Source organism: Staurois parvus, unplaced genomic scaffold (genome assembly GCF_062004578.1).
Source record: "Staurois parvus isolate SC_StPar_1 unplaced genomic scaffold, SC_StPar_1.0 ptg000122l, whole genome shotgun sequence".
Lineage (NCBI taxonomy): Eukaryota > Metazoa > Chordata > Amphibia > Anura > Ranidae > Staurois > Staurois parvus.
In genome coordinates this window covers 11,142,770-11,158,142 of record NW_028317918.1, presented here as the reverse complement: position 1 = coordinate 11,158,142, position 15,373 = coordinate 11,142,770, and positions in this window count along the sequence as shown.

Sequence of the window (15,373 nt, the reverse complement as noted above, 5' to 3'; positions counted from 1 at the left end):
CTGCAAGAAGCCCCCGCAAAGTCCCACTGTTGAAAAAAAGACGTGCTGAAGAGGTTACAATTTGCCAAAGAGCACATTGACTGGCCTAAAGAGAAATGGTGCAACATTTTGTGGACTGATGAAAGTAAGATTATTCTTTTTGGGTCTAGTGGCCAGAGACAGTTTGTCAGACGACCCCCAAACACTGAATTCAAGCCACAGTACACTATGAAGATAGTGAAGCATGGTAGCGCATGATATGGGGATGTTTCTCATACTACGGTGTTGGGCCTATTTATTGCATACCAGGGATCATGGATCCGTTTGAATACATCAGAATACTTGAAGAGGTCATGCTGCCTTATGCTGAAGAGGAAATGTCCTTGAAATGGGTGTTACAACAAGACAATGACCCCAAACACACCAGTAAACATGCAACATCTTGGTTCCAGACCAACAAGATTGACGTTATGGAGTGGCCAGCCCAATCCCCGGATCTTAATCCAATAGAAAACTTGTGGGGTGACATCAAAAATGCAGTTTCTGAGGCAAAACCAAGAAACAGAGAAGAACTGTGGAATGTAGTTCAATCATCCTGGGCTGGAATACCTCTTCACAGGTGCCAGAAGTTGGTTGACTCCATGCAACACAGATGTACAGCAGTTCTCACAAACAGTGCTTATACAACTAAATATTAATTAAGTGATTCAAAGGAAAGCAAAATCTTCAAACATTTTTCAGTTTATATAGTGAATGTTTGAGTTTGTAAAGAAGAATACAAACACTGCTATTTTTTTGAACAGTCTAATATTCACTTTTCTTCAATTTTTTTAGAAGAACAATACAAATTTGATATATTTTTCTTTATGTTGTGATTTGGAATAGAATGTGTAGTGTTCCCAATGCATTTGTGTGTATGAAAATAAAAGCTATTAGAAGGATTTTGAGCTTTATTCACTTTTTTCAACACACTGCTATTATTTTGAACATATATATATATATATATATATATATATATATATTGTATATATATAAAGGTATACTGGGTCCAGAAGTTGTTCCACAGGTTCCAAAACATCCTCAAATAACAATATAAAATTCATATAATAAATATTAAAACCACAGAAACAGACATATGCTGAACTATATACAAATATACTGTAATCAATTACACCAATAGATAAATGTGTGCAATACTAAAAATGGGGCTATAAATCAACTATACAAAAAAAGGAGAAAGGAAAACGCTTAAATAGACAACATTTCTTGAGGAGTACATGATAACAACAGTAGCTTGATTAAGGGCTTTTTTACACTGAGACTCTACTGGCCAGTTTCACATATACAGTTGTGTCCAAAATTATTCAACCCCCAATGCTGTAAAGGGGTTTAGGGACTATAGTGTACATTTGGAATTGTATTCAGAATCAAATCCTACAAGGACGTTGTAACTACCCAAATGCAACTAAAATGACATCAATTGTTTATGTAATACAGTAGTAAATGGTTCTTATGTGGTTTCTTCATTGCCACAATTATTCAACCCCTTAAAGACTACCACTCTGAAGAACAGAGGTTCATACAGGTGCTTTCCATCAGGTATTGAAAACACCTGTGGATGTCACCGAGCAGCAATCAAGCATAATAAGCACCAATTAGGCAGCTTTAAAATGACTGTGATACTCAGCTCCTTCTAGACATTTACTGGTGTGGTTACAAACATGGTGAAGGCAAGAGAATGGTCCAGGAAGACAAGAGAAGAGGTGATTTCTCTTCACAGGAAGGGCAATGGCTATAAGAAGATTGCAAAGATGTTAAACATACCAAGAGACACCTTAGGAAGCATCATTCGCAAATTCAAGGCAAAGGGCACTGTTGAAACGCTACCTGGTCGTGGCAGAAAGAAGATGCTGACTTCGACTGCTGTGCGCTACCTGAAGCGTAGAGTGGAGAGAAGTCCCCGTGTGACTGCTGAGGAACTGAGAAAAGATTTGTCAGATGTGGGTACAGAAGTTTCAGCCCAGACAATAAGACGCACACTGCGTAATGAAGGCCTCCGTGCCAGAACTCCCAGGCGTACCCCCTTGCTGTCTCCAAAGAATAAGAAGAGTCGACTGCAGTATGCCAAAAGCCATGTGGACAAACCACAAAAGTTGTGGGATAGTGTTCTGTGGACTGATGAAACAAAATTAGAACTGTTTGGGCCCATGGATCAACGCTATGTTTGGAGGAGGAAGAACAAGGCCTATGATGAAAAGAACACCTTGCCTACTGTGAAGCATGGTGGAGGGTCAATCATGCTTTGGGGCTGTTTTGCTTCTGCAGGTACAGGGAAGCTTCAGCGTGTGCAAGGTACCATGAATTCTCTTCAGTACCAGGAGATATTGGATGGAAACGTGATGCAGTCCGTCACACACCTGAGGCTTGGGAGACGTTGGACCTTTCAACAGGACAATGATCCCAAGCATACCTCCAAGTCCACTAGAGCATGGTTGCAGAGGAAAGGCTGGAACATTTTGGAGTGGCCATCGCAGTCACCAGACTTAAATCCGATTGAGAACCTCTGGTGGGACTTAAAGAAAGCAGTTGCAGTGCGCAAGCCTAAGAATGTGACTGAACTGGAGGCCTTTGCCCATGAAGAATGGGCGAAGATACCCGTAGATCGCTGCAAGACACTTGTGTCAAGCTATGCTTCACGTTTAAAAGCTGTTATAACTGTAAAAGGATGCTGTACTAAGTACTAAGATTGAATGTCACTTGGGGGTTGAATAAAACTGATAATGCTGTGAGCACAGAAAAGACATTTGTGGTTATTTCATTATAACTGTTATGTTATATTTGTCTGACCTACAAGTGCCTCTTTAATGTAAATGTAAGCAAGATGACTGAATGATCAAAAGCAATGTCAAACTGGCCAAAACACTCAATTTCAGTGGGGGTTGAATAATTTTGGACACAACTGTACCTTTAGCTTACATTTAGACCAGAATGCTGTTGTCCAACTCATTAGGAGAACCTCCCTGGCTAAAGGTATTATTAATAGCATTGATACCTATGAAAATTCTAATGGCACTGTTGATGTTGCATACAGTGGGTAGGAGTGTAACAAGGCAGAGGAGTTGACCTCTTTTATCAAATAAAGGATCTATTAGAGAATGAAATGTCTCAATGGTGGGATATTTTTTGTTACAAAAATATATTGAGGTCAACAGAACACCAAGAGATTTCAGAATCTCAAAAACGTGTGGTTTTCTTGAAGCTGATAACAGAGAGAAATGTTAACAAAGCGCACTCTGACATTGTTGCACTACAGGAGAAATGTATTATCATTTTTAAAATGAGATAGAGAAATCAATGATAGGGTGATTAAGTATGAAACCAAGTTGATTGGCACTAAGTTAGACACATTTGAGAAAGATAGTGCAGATAATTTAAATGGATGCATATTTAATTGAGAAGAATTGTAAGGTTTTGAACCCTTTGGAGCCCCATGCACCTAAGAGCAAGCCATAGGGGAAGTTTCAACTGGGGGCCCAGGAACATTTTTCCTAGTGGAAGCCCAAGACAGGAGGGGGGAAGCCCCATGCTAGATTTGAATCTCAAAGTCGGTATAGGCACTCTGTTAAGCACCCTAGACCCTATAGTGAGCAGGCTCCCTCTCCTGTTAGCAATACACATTTAGATCAGGATTATCAAGGGCCAGGACCTAGTCCCTCCTTAGATATGGATGGGTCTTACACCTATCAAGTGACAGCTCACATTCTAGGTTACCCCAAGAGAGTATTAAGGGCTTTCCTGGAGTCTCAAAAGGTGCAGGTGATGCCAAAGGAGATATGGCAGCTAAGTATATGGAACAGCAACAACTGGTTGTTCAATCTAAACTGAATGCCAATGATACGTCTTAAATTTATTTTTTAGAAGAATAGCACCCTACAGAGTGACAGACCAGGAACAGCAAGAACAAGAGAGAAGAAGAAAAATTAGAAGAGGTAGGAGGGAAGTCCCAAAAGAGGGAAGATGTAGGGGCTGATTTGTCCACTGCCTCTCCCCACCCCCAATAATTTACCTATCCAATATGATTTGTTGGCGGATATAAGCAGATTTATAAGAAATTTCACAGTGAATTATGCCATGAATTCTAAAAATGGGGAGTTGATTAAAGAGTTAGAAGATCAGGTGGGTTTGGATGAGAAGGACAAACTAGCCTTAGACATCCTTGAAAACTTATGGTATGATTCTGAAGAAAGCATACTATCTGATTCAATTCTTCCCTCATAGGTGTCCTTCAATCTCTTAGTAGAGGATGTTGAGTTAGGGACCATTAGCCATACTCCCTTTACACCAACGTCTGTAGTTTACCCCTATTGGGCCACTTTATTTCCACATTTTATGGGTTTCTTTGAGATCATTAAGATCTGTGAACAGGCCATAAAAGACAATAGCTCATATTTGTCTAGAATCAAAAAAGAAAATTCAAATGCTATGTTGTGAAAGCTTGAAGGTTACATGGGGACTGTGAGACATACAATAATGCACAAGCTACTTTTTTTAGCTTTGTATAAGGATCCCCCTGTCTAAGGAGGGCAGCAAGGTTCATCCATTACCTGTGAGATTGATGGAAGGAAGGTTACAAAGATAATCTTAGAAGAAATGTTTCCTTTGATTTTCTTGTTTTATTTAAGTCTGGTAGGGCCCCTGATCCTTCAGAGCTGAGTGATAATTTTTCTATAGTGTTTATTTCCATCTTCTGTGTCCAAAACAAAGGCACTAATTTAAAATTACCTGGTGTAAAATGTCTGCCTGCTCTAGACGTCCAAAATTTCAACCAGTGCTTTGTTAGTTGTGCTGCTAAGATGTATGTTTTTTCCATCCTACATTTAATGATTTATTTTCTAATGCTAAGTGCCTTCTCAATCTCTCTAAATTTGCAACTAATTGGTAAATTCCAACTCTCTTGAGTTGGCCAAATTGTTCCATTTAAAATGCATTTACTCCCTAAGATCTTGTACCAATTTTGGACTCTTTCCATTCTGATTCCCCAGCAATTATTTTCCCAGCTAAATGCTTTGCTGAAGTGCAATATCTGGCAAGTTAAAAGACTGAAGGTTGTATTTACCTCACTGACTAGCCCTTAGGCTCAGGGAGGTATGGGTCTCCAAAATATGCAAGCTTACTACAGGGCTGGGTCAGCTAAAGTCAAAGCTCTCCTTTACAGGTGATAAACTATGGGTATCCACGGGACAGGTGGTTACACTGAGCCATGATCTTTCTTCTCTTGCAATGGCTACATTGTCACATAAGGCCTGCTTATCCCACTATTGCCTCTTCTTTAGATGTATGGGATCCATGATATGTGCTGTGAAGACTTGATAACTCATACTTAGTCAAAATACCCTTGACTAAGGATTATCTGCCTGTAGAAAAGACCACTGTAGTGGTTCCTAACCACTGCATCCAAATTATCCTTTTTTATATAACTTGTTGACTCACCATCCCATTGATGTGAAAACAGTAACTTTGCAAAAATGGGAAGTACAGTTGTCCCAGTATTTCTTTTTAGAACAATGGCGTAAAGCTATTGTTTAATAATAAGGCATAGACCATTAGGATATTCCTCAAAAAAAATTTCATAGATGGTATATAACCCCTTATAGGCTGTCCAAACTGTTATGACGGAGGAACTGTAATCATATCAGTAACATTTTTCACATTCTTGGGGTTTGCAAAAATCTTCAAAGTTTCTGGAGACTGGCTTCTGTCCTTATCTCTACACTTATGGGGAATGTTACCCATCTCACACCTGCTATAGTGATTTTGATCCTTAAGTTAGAAATGCATTCCCCACACCACAGAGTGGTGATGGTCCAAGTGTTGTTTGTTGTTCACAGCTAGACTCACCATTACCAGTCAGTGGAAGTCCCCTGAGATCCCCAAATTTTCTGATGTTATTAGCTGGTTGAATAGCCAATGCAAATATGAAATGATGTTGGTTTACAAAGAATTAAGAGCAGATAGTTTTGCCAAGCATTGGAAGGTTTGGTTATCTCACCCTAAGACCTTAAATCACCCGAGATAGTGTATTGTGTCTCAATATCTGTCCTTTCACTTTGTGCATTAATGAAGCTGGAATTTTCATGTGTTGCTCTGAAATTCAACAGGCAGGCATTTCTAATGTTATAGTATCAAACTATTGCATTGCTTGTTTGTTTTTCCTTTATATTGTTATATGGATATTAGCTTCCTTCATTGGATGTTAACATCTACCAGGAACATCTACCAGACTTAAACTTAAGACTTAAACAAAACAATGCAGTCAGAGAGAAATCATAACCTTTTAGTCCTGTAGTTTGTTTTTCTTTCTTTTTTTTTTTACTGAAAATGTACACCATGTTGAGTGTTTACATTTTTTTTTTATTTTTCGTTTAACTGCTTGGAAAGCGACAGTGTTTTTTCCTCACTGGGGATGAACTGATTTGCCCAACTTGGGCCCATGGTCAAAGTGTATTTAAAGGCATTTTTTTAGTTTGGATGGAAAAGGGAAGGTTTAGACCTAGCTATTTATTGCTGCATGTGACCAACTGTCAAGCATCTTGATTGTGAGACCTTGCAGATTGCCAACTTGGGGTCTTCCTGGAGTCTAAGCCCCAGCCTGCTTCTTCACCAAGGCCCCTGATGGTGGGGATAGACTTGCAGCAAGCTGAAACCAGGTAGCAGCCCCCAGATACGCCCGGCTGAGGATGTGGAGACTGCTCGTGTGAGCAGAATACTATAGCTGAAGACAACCGGAAATCTGATAGACAAGCCAAGGTCAGGACAGGCAGAAAAAAAGCACAGTCAGTGTACAAAGATACATGGGTAGTCGGATACAGGAGTAGCAACAAATGGGAGCTCAGAGAACTAAGAAGTTGCTCAGGCAAAGTGGGCTAGACTGAGCATGTCTTATATAGACAAGCAAACTAGGAGGTGGGCCAGGAAGTGATGGAAGGGAAGGAAATAAAACCCAGAAAATAGCAGGCAATGCCCATAGGTGAGCACAGACAAACCATACATGTGAAGGAACCAGCCTAGGAAAAGCACTGTGGAAGGAGGTAAGAATACACAAAGAAGAATCTGCAGGCTAACTTGTGACACTTGTGACACCAGCTGGGAAGATTCACCCTTCTATTCACCATAGTTATCAATAAACCATTGGAGGTTAAATAAAACATTTTAGAGTTGTCACCAGAGCAAGAGGTGGGGGCATATTCTTCAAGACTCCTGTTTTTATGACAACTCTCTTAAATAGGAATTATGTTCCCTCTTGAAAGATTTATTGTTGCATTTCCAGGACAGGAAGGGAAGGAATGGGTGATTTATCTATCTACAACTAAAAAAAAAAGATTTGATCTCACATACATTTAAAAATTAAACTCTGACTGTTTTTATTACTTCCTGGGTCCCAGCGTTACCACTCTTTCTGTCCTGGTAACAATAACTTTCCCTGACAGAAATGAAAGGAAGATCTGTAGCAGGGACATAGACAAAATAAAAACTATAGTTCTAACCTTTTTCCTACTCTAATAAATAAAAGTTGAACAGCCCCCTTATTTCCTTTCTAGTAAAACATTGTCATCAAGACAAGAATTGAGGAGAAATGTTTAAACGAGCTCCAGATCACAGTAAAGTCCTAAAAGGGTTCTTATCCTATCTCTCAGCTATCCATAATGAAGAAAAAAGTTTTGACTGAATGAATATTTATCAATCTTTGGTAACAAATCCAGTCTGCGGATTGGAAATAGGCCCTTTCGACCCATTACCAGTGCATATAAAAAGGAAACCTGCACTACCCCTAACCCAAGCACTTCTAGTCAGTAAGTTTATGAAATCCATTGGTAATACTAGTGTTATTATGTTACAGAGGGTTCTGGAGACTATGGGTCAGGATGTCCTGACTCTATGATATACCAAAGCACTATACTTTCCCATAACATGTAATGAGGAAGTCTAGTCAATCCTTATTAAGCATATTAAACAGCAGATATGGAGGAATTTCATCCTACAATCCATCTGCAATTCAGAGATTAAAGATCCATTACACCCCTTTCTTAGTCCACCATACTCAAAGTGGATTGCTAATATTTAACCTTTGAAGCAAAGTTAGATGTGCCAAGATTTCCATATAACTGCTCATCACCACTGTAGAATATTTTTTCACTGCAACTGCCAGATCAGAATATATACTTGCAGTATATATATGAATTGCAGGAACCAAATTCTTTTCCATTTTTTTGTAAAGCTATAATTCCAATGCCCTTTGTAAAACACACTTACGTTACAGTATTTCCATATGAACACATACAGTGTGTAGATGTGTGTTCAGGATAAACAGTAATGAAGTGTCTCAAAAACTAAATTTAGTGAATTTTTTTTCTTTCAATATCCATGATTAAAGTCTGAATAAGAATGCAATGGGAACATTTGAACATTGTGGTTGATAGCCACAATGAGGGATAACAGAGTGAGCTAATCAGGTGAAACATGAGCAAGAGCAAATTTAAAAATGTTTGCTTGGCTCCAAAAGGCAGATCTCATGGCTTTCTATGAAACTGTTCATTTGAATCCAGGCTAACACAAATCCATTTTTAAGTAATAAGTACATATTCTATGTAAGTTTATATGTGCATGTATAAATGTGCCATTCTAGTAATTAAAGTTGACTTTTTTTTTTTTTTAAGATTTCTCATGACAACAGTAACTGATTATCAAACTGAGGTAGCTAATCAGGTGAATCTTGAACAGAGCAAATTTAAAAATGTTTGCTTGTCTGTAACAGCTGTCTATGAAACTGCTCATTTGAATTGAGACTAACACAAACACATTTTTTTTTAAATAATGAGTACATATTCTATGTATGTTTATATAAACATGTGCATGTATAAATGAGCAATCCAACTAACAATCTTAACAGTATATATAAACATTTTTGTATTTCTTTTTAAATTCATGACAATAGCAATAATAACTGTAACATTTCTAAGGCATACTTTTAGTTCAGACACACAGCCTTACTAACTACCCAGTAGAATTTAGGATAGATCATTTAAATAATGATATAGCTGTCAAGATTCTGATGTGATCTTCTCAAACTATTCATCTTCTATTACAGGTTTTATTGTACTATATATTGGGCATCTGTAAATCTGAGAACCTTCTAAGCTAACTAATTTAAAAACGTAGCACGTAGTTTATAGCCCAGTTTAACTGACTTACTTTAGAAAGATCCTCTACTGTTGCTAGGAAACCTTTCTGTGATCTTTGCATTTGCTATAATGTAGCTCTAGTGTTTCTCTCAAAAATCATTCAACTTTCAGTAACATATCATTTAAGCAAATTCATGGCATAAAGGTACAAATAACATCATTATGATGATTAAATGTCTGCCTATATACTAAAAGTAATTGTTTGTTTTTCTATACTTCCTGCCTGCTTTATAAAACTAATATTTATTTGTGTTTCATTTTGGAAGTGTTGTACATTGTTCAGACAGTGTATGGATTATGGTGGCTTGGCGCCAAGCATTTGCCCAATGGTAATGATCAGGGATGAGCTTCAAGTTCACACCAAATTTGAACATTGTCTAAGGACTCATGTACACATGAATTCACCTAGTCGTTAAACTCTCCTGGCAGCAGAAAAACGCTAAATGTGGCAAAAATGTGTTTAAATACAACATTTAGCCGTGTTTACCCACTTTTAGCGCTTGGATTTTCCATTGGCATAGATAAACACCCAAACGCTAAACACGCCTAGTGTTTAACCACATTTACATATGTTTAGCCACATTTACACACGTTTTTGCTGCGTTTAGCATTTGTTGACCAAAATGTTTCTCTCCTGAATGTGATTATTCTGTGTTCATAAGAGGAATGTTTAACTGCCCCTAAACTCTGTTGCTCCTAAACTCTGGTAAAAGCCTATGTTTACATGGACACATAAGCTTTTATTGAGTTGAGTTCAGGGGCTTTCACAAAAAAAAATGCTAAAAGCTCCTAAACTCACATTTAGGAGCAGCAGTGTACATGATGCCTAAACCTTACCTGTTCTGCATACGGCAAATGGATGAACTAAGTGGGATGTTTGCCCAACTACTGAACCTCCAGCTGCATCAGGAAGTGAAACATTTAGCAGAGGTGTTAATATTGTTGCTAAATGTAAGAACTTATCACTTAGGCTGGTTGTTGGCAATCTAGCAATCAGTGAAGCATCTTTACTAATCTATTTTTGTGTAGGCAGAGGGTCAGGAACAGTGTCTGACATCACTGATCAAATATGGTTATGGCCATATTTAGTCAATGACATCAGCCACATCCCTGTCCCTTTTGCTTGCAATTCAGCTGTCAGCCAGGGATCTGTCATTTAGACTAGTCTATCAGCATTGGACATGTCAGCATTCTCTTTAATTTATTTTGGCTGAAGAGGATCTACATCACTGGATGACATGATTAAAGTACAAGAACACCAAAATTTATACTCCTGCATGCTGACGCAAATGTGCCAGTATTCCGCAATCTTTCTTAAAGGGACCCTGCTTCTCTAACCAATGTGTGGGAAATAAATATTCCTAAAATGTATTGTATGAAAAAGGGAATAAGAGTATCACCCAGATAACAACCACTCATTATCATAAAGGAACCCCACTTCTCTAAAATGAAATAAAGGGAGTATAAGAACAGAATGCATAGGCTACAAAAATATTTAAAAAAATAAATATTATTATTATTATTATATTAAATATATTAATAAAACAATTTTGAATAATAATGTAGGGACTGTTTTATACACTCAGGGAATTATATATAATCATACATGATATTTGCATATATTCAGCTGTTCCATCAGCAAAGGAATCTAAGAAGTATATATAGGAGGGTTTCATCTCTATTTCAACATCACATGGACCCCAGATCACTCACTGTCTGCTATGGCATATATAATATACTGAATGTGGAAGTGAATAGCAACTATAAAGTGCTACTGTGAGTCCGAAGGTATAGGAATGCTACTAAAAATCCTGGATAAAACAATTGATATCGAACTCCACATTGAGGCCCTTTGGTACCAAGGTTTGCATATAATAGATCCATATGGACTCCATCTGGCTTAGCACGTATTTATTATGACTCCCTCTCTAATGTCTCTTATACTTCTCCACTCCACAAAACGATAACGATGATAGATGTAGGGTAGAGTGCAAAATGTTTTGATAAATTGTGATTTTTCTATTTCAATGGTTTTTATTAATTTTTAAACAGTATAAAAGAGAGGCAATAAAACACGCCCATGCAGGGGCTATCAATTGCACAGATAAAAAAAATGCAAAGTTAAAAAAAAAGGAAAAACAGTGCTCTAATGCCAACAGGGCAAAAGGTACGCCCACACAGAGGCTATCAATGGCACATAAATTACAAAACATTACTGTAACTGACTATAACAACTAAATGCAGCAGGCCAGTCACACCAAAACAGAGAAAGAATGAAAAAAGAAGAAAGAGGGGAAGAAAAAAAAAAAAGAGAGGGGCAAGGGGCAGGGGTCCAAGAGCGCTAATACCGAAAGCCATTACATCCCCAGACTAGCTGGGGAGAGTGTGGGAAAGGCATATTGCAACCACGGCTCCCATATTTTCAAAAATTTATGTTGGGAGTCGTTGCGGATACTCGACATCTGTTCGTTGAGCATCATAGTGGTCATACGATCCCGCACCCCCTGAAGAGGGACAACCGGACTCTTCCAGGCCTGAGCAATTGTTCTAGTGGCCGATAAAAACAGATAGGAAGCCAACTTCTGCTGATGAGCCAAGAGGCCCGGTATGGGGCAATGAAGCAAAGCATACCGAGCATCCCGATGGAGAGATGGAACAAGGTGAAAAGGAGGCCAAACACACGAGACCAAAAACGAAACAGTCTCGGGCATGACCACCAGATATGCAATACATCTCCACGATGGCCACAACCCCGAAAACATTGATCACTACAGGCAGGGTTAGCCCGGGCCAACCGAGCCGGAACCCAGTACCAGCGAAACAATACCTTATAGGCTGCCTCCAGCGTGGTCGTATTAAATGAGCATTTAGCTATGAGTGACCAGGCCTTATTCCAGTCCTCCGGATCCACGGCCACTCCCAGGTCGTGCTCCCACTGAACGACATATGAAAAAGAAGTATGCGGCGAGCGTTTATTCAAAGCTGCATAAAGAAGGGAAGTAAGGCCTGGGGCGCCTGGCCGTTGTTGGCAAAGCTGTTCAAAGGCAGATTTCTGGTACGGGAAGACAGACGTGCCCCGCAATGAGATCAGCCAATGCCGCAATTGAAGGTAACGAAAAAACTCCGTCGGAGGGACATCCCGTGACTCCCGAAGAGAATTCCAGGTAGGGAAGGACCGAGAGGTCAAAAAGTGTCGTACCTGGGAAAAACCATTGGTCACCCACCAAGAAAACACCCTTGGTTGATCTAAACCTGGTGGGAAGAGGGGGTTGTTAGTGATTGGGAGCAAAGGCAAAAAAGGTGACATTAGGCCACTGGAGTAACGTACCGAGTCCCACACTTGCAAGCCATGGAGCAAAATCGGACTCAGTGCCGTGGGACGCAGGGCAGAGGGAAGCCATAGAAGTGTCGATATCGCAATAGGGGCACAATTAGGTAGTTCCAGGAGGACCCAGAGAGGTATGTCTGAGGAAGCATGCAACATAGATAGCGGGGTGATCTGGCTCGCCTGATAATATTTAGTAACATTGGGAACCCCAAGGCCACCCTGAAGTCTATGGACAAAAAGCGTAGTTCTGGAAACTCTGGGGCGTTTATTGGCGCAGATAAAACGCATAATCTTTGCCTGAAGCAACCGAAGGAAATGAGGAGGAACCCGCACTGGGAGGGTGCGAAAATAGTATAGCAGTTTTGGCAAGATGGTCATTTTTACTGAATTAATCCGTCCAATCCATGACAGGTGTGGAAATTGCCAAGAATGCATAAGAGAGGACACAGAGCGAAGCAGTGGATAGTAGTTTGCAGCAAACAGTGAGTCATAGGTGGGGGTCAAGCGGATGCCTAGATATTCAAGAGAAGAAGAAGCCCATTTATAAGGGAAGTGGGACTGTAGGCGCAAAACCAAATCTGAGGCCAAAGTAATATTAAGCGCGACAGTCTTATCCAAATTGATACAGAGACCCGAAATCAAGGAAAAGCGCTCAAGAACCTGTTGCAAATTTGGAAGCGTCGTCACTGGGTTAGTGAGAGTCAAGAGGGCATCGTCTGCAAAAAGGTTCAACTTGAACTCCTGTCCAGCGTATGGAACCCCCGAAATATTGCAATCAGTCCGGAGCGCCATTGCCAACGGCTCAAGCGCCAGGACAAAGAGTGCTGGGGACAGGGGGCATCCCTGTCTCGTACCTCGCCAAATAGGAAAGGAATCTGAGAAATACCCAGCGTATTTAACGGAAGCCGACGGGGAAGAATACAAGGCTTGAATCCAAGAAAGAATAGAATCCCCAAAACCCCAGCGAGACAGCACAAACCGCAGATAGTCCCAGGATAGAGAATCAAAGGCTTTATATATGTCTAAGGACAGTAGGAATCCCGGTATTTTCCGTTGTTGTAGAAAATGTATAAGATGAACCACCTTACGAACATTATCACCCGCCTGTCTCCCAGGGATGAAACCCACTTGATCCCTGTGAATCAGGCTACGCAAATATTTATTGATACGACAGCTGAGAATCTTGCCTAATATCTTAAGGTCTTCATTAAGAAGAGAAATGGGCCGAAAGGCTTGCGGTTCCTGCACATCATCGGCTGTCTTAGGAATCATAGAGATATGAGCTCTAAGCGCGTCTGGAGAGGGCAAGGAGCCCTGTCGTAACTCATTAAAATAATCAGTCAAGAAGGGTGCTAACAGAGTTGCAAATTTCTTATAGTAGAGGCCGGAAAATCCATCTGGACCTGGGGCCGTGTTGGACCGTAGAGATTTAATAGCTTGTAGCACTTCCAGTACGGTAACACCGGCATTGAGGGCCTTCTGCGCTGCCTCAGATAGTCCAGGGAGTTGGAGGTCTTGAAAAAATGCCTCTGCCTGAGCCACAGGGAAGGGATCTGGTTTAGCATAAAGACGCAAGAGAAAGTCCGCAAAACGGGAGACAATCTGCTGGGGATTAGAAGTACAGCCACCCACGGAAAGTCGCAATCGGATCGGTTTGTGGGGTTTCCCCACAGAATTGAGTTTCCTGGCCAACAGAGGCCAACAGAGAATGAAGCTCCAAAAGTCGGCGCTCCCGTTCCCGCTTCCGAACCGCCGCCAGCTGTATAACCTGACCCCGCACCGTGGCTTTATGCGCCTCCCACAGGGGAACTGCCAAAGAAACAGATCCCGAGTTTTCCGCAAAATATGTGCGTACAAAAGATTCTATTTGTTGGCAAGTGACCTGAGTGGTCAATAAGGAATCATTAATGCGCCAGTGAAAAGGGCGCCGCACCGACCCAGAAAGGGCCAGGAGGAGTACCAAGGGATCATGGTCCGACCAGGGCAAGGAGGGAATAGTTATCCGCCTGACCAAAGGAAGCTGCTGAACACGCATGAATATATGGTCAATTCTACAAAAACTGTCATGAGGGTTAGAGTAGAATGTAAAGTCGCGCTCAGTTGGGTGAAATTCTCTCCAAATGTCCGCCAGCCCCGCCGTCCTGAAGAGAGAGCACATACGTTCCTCTAGCACTAAGTCGTGAGAAGGGGCCGTCCCCTGGGCATATCGATAAATTGTGATTTTTAAAGCGAACCGCAATATTATGCATATGCTCCTGTACCCTCTTCATTAATTGTCTTTTTGTGCATCCAATGTATTGTTTCATGCATGGACATTAGACCACTCCCTCAGTCTGATGTGATGAAGTCCTGTATTTCATATTGTCTTCCTGTGCTAGTACCCTGAAACATTTTTTTATTCCTGTTCCTCCTGCAGCCATAGCACTTACCACATGCAAAAAATTCCTTCAAGTCAAACAATGATAATGCTTTTTTCGGGGGGGGTCAACCACTTTATGTACAAGTCTTTTCTTCAAATTTTGTGGTTTCCTATACTAAACATCAGTCAGGAAGGTAACACATCTTTTACACCCTATCTGCTTTTAATATATCCTAATATTTTTCAATAACCCAGTCCACTTTTTTGTAGTGTTTATTATAATTCAATATTTTTGCCAAGGTATATTCATTACCTTGCTGGTCATCAGGTTTATTTTTAATCAGTTCATTTCTATTCATCTTTTTCACCTCTTGAATCCGGTTTTCTATATATTCCTTTTTGTGTCCTTTATTCATAAACATCTGTCCTAATATGTTTGCTTGCTGTTCAAAATCATTTGTCGCTATA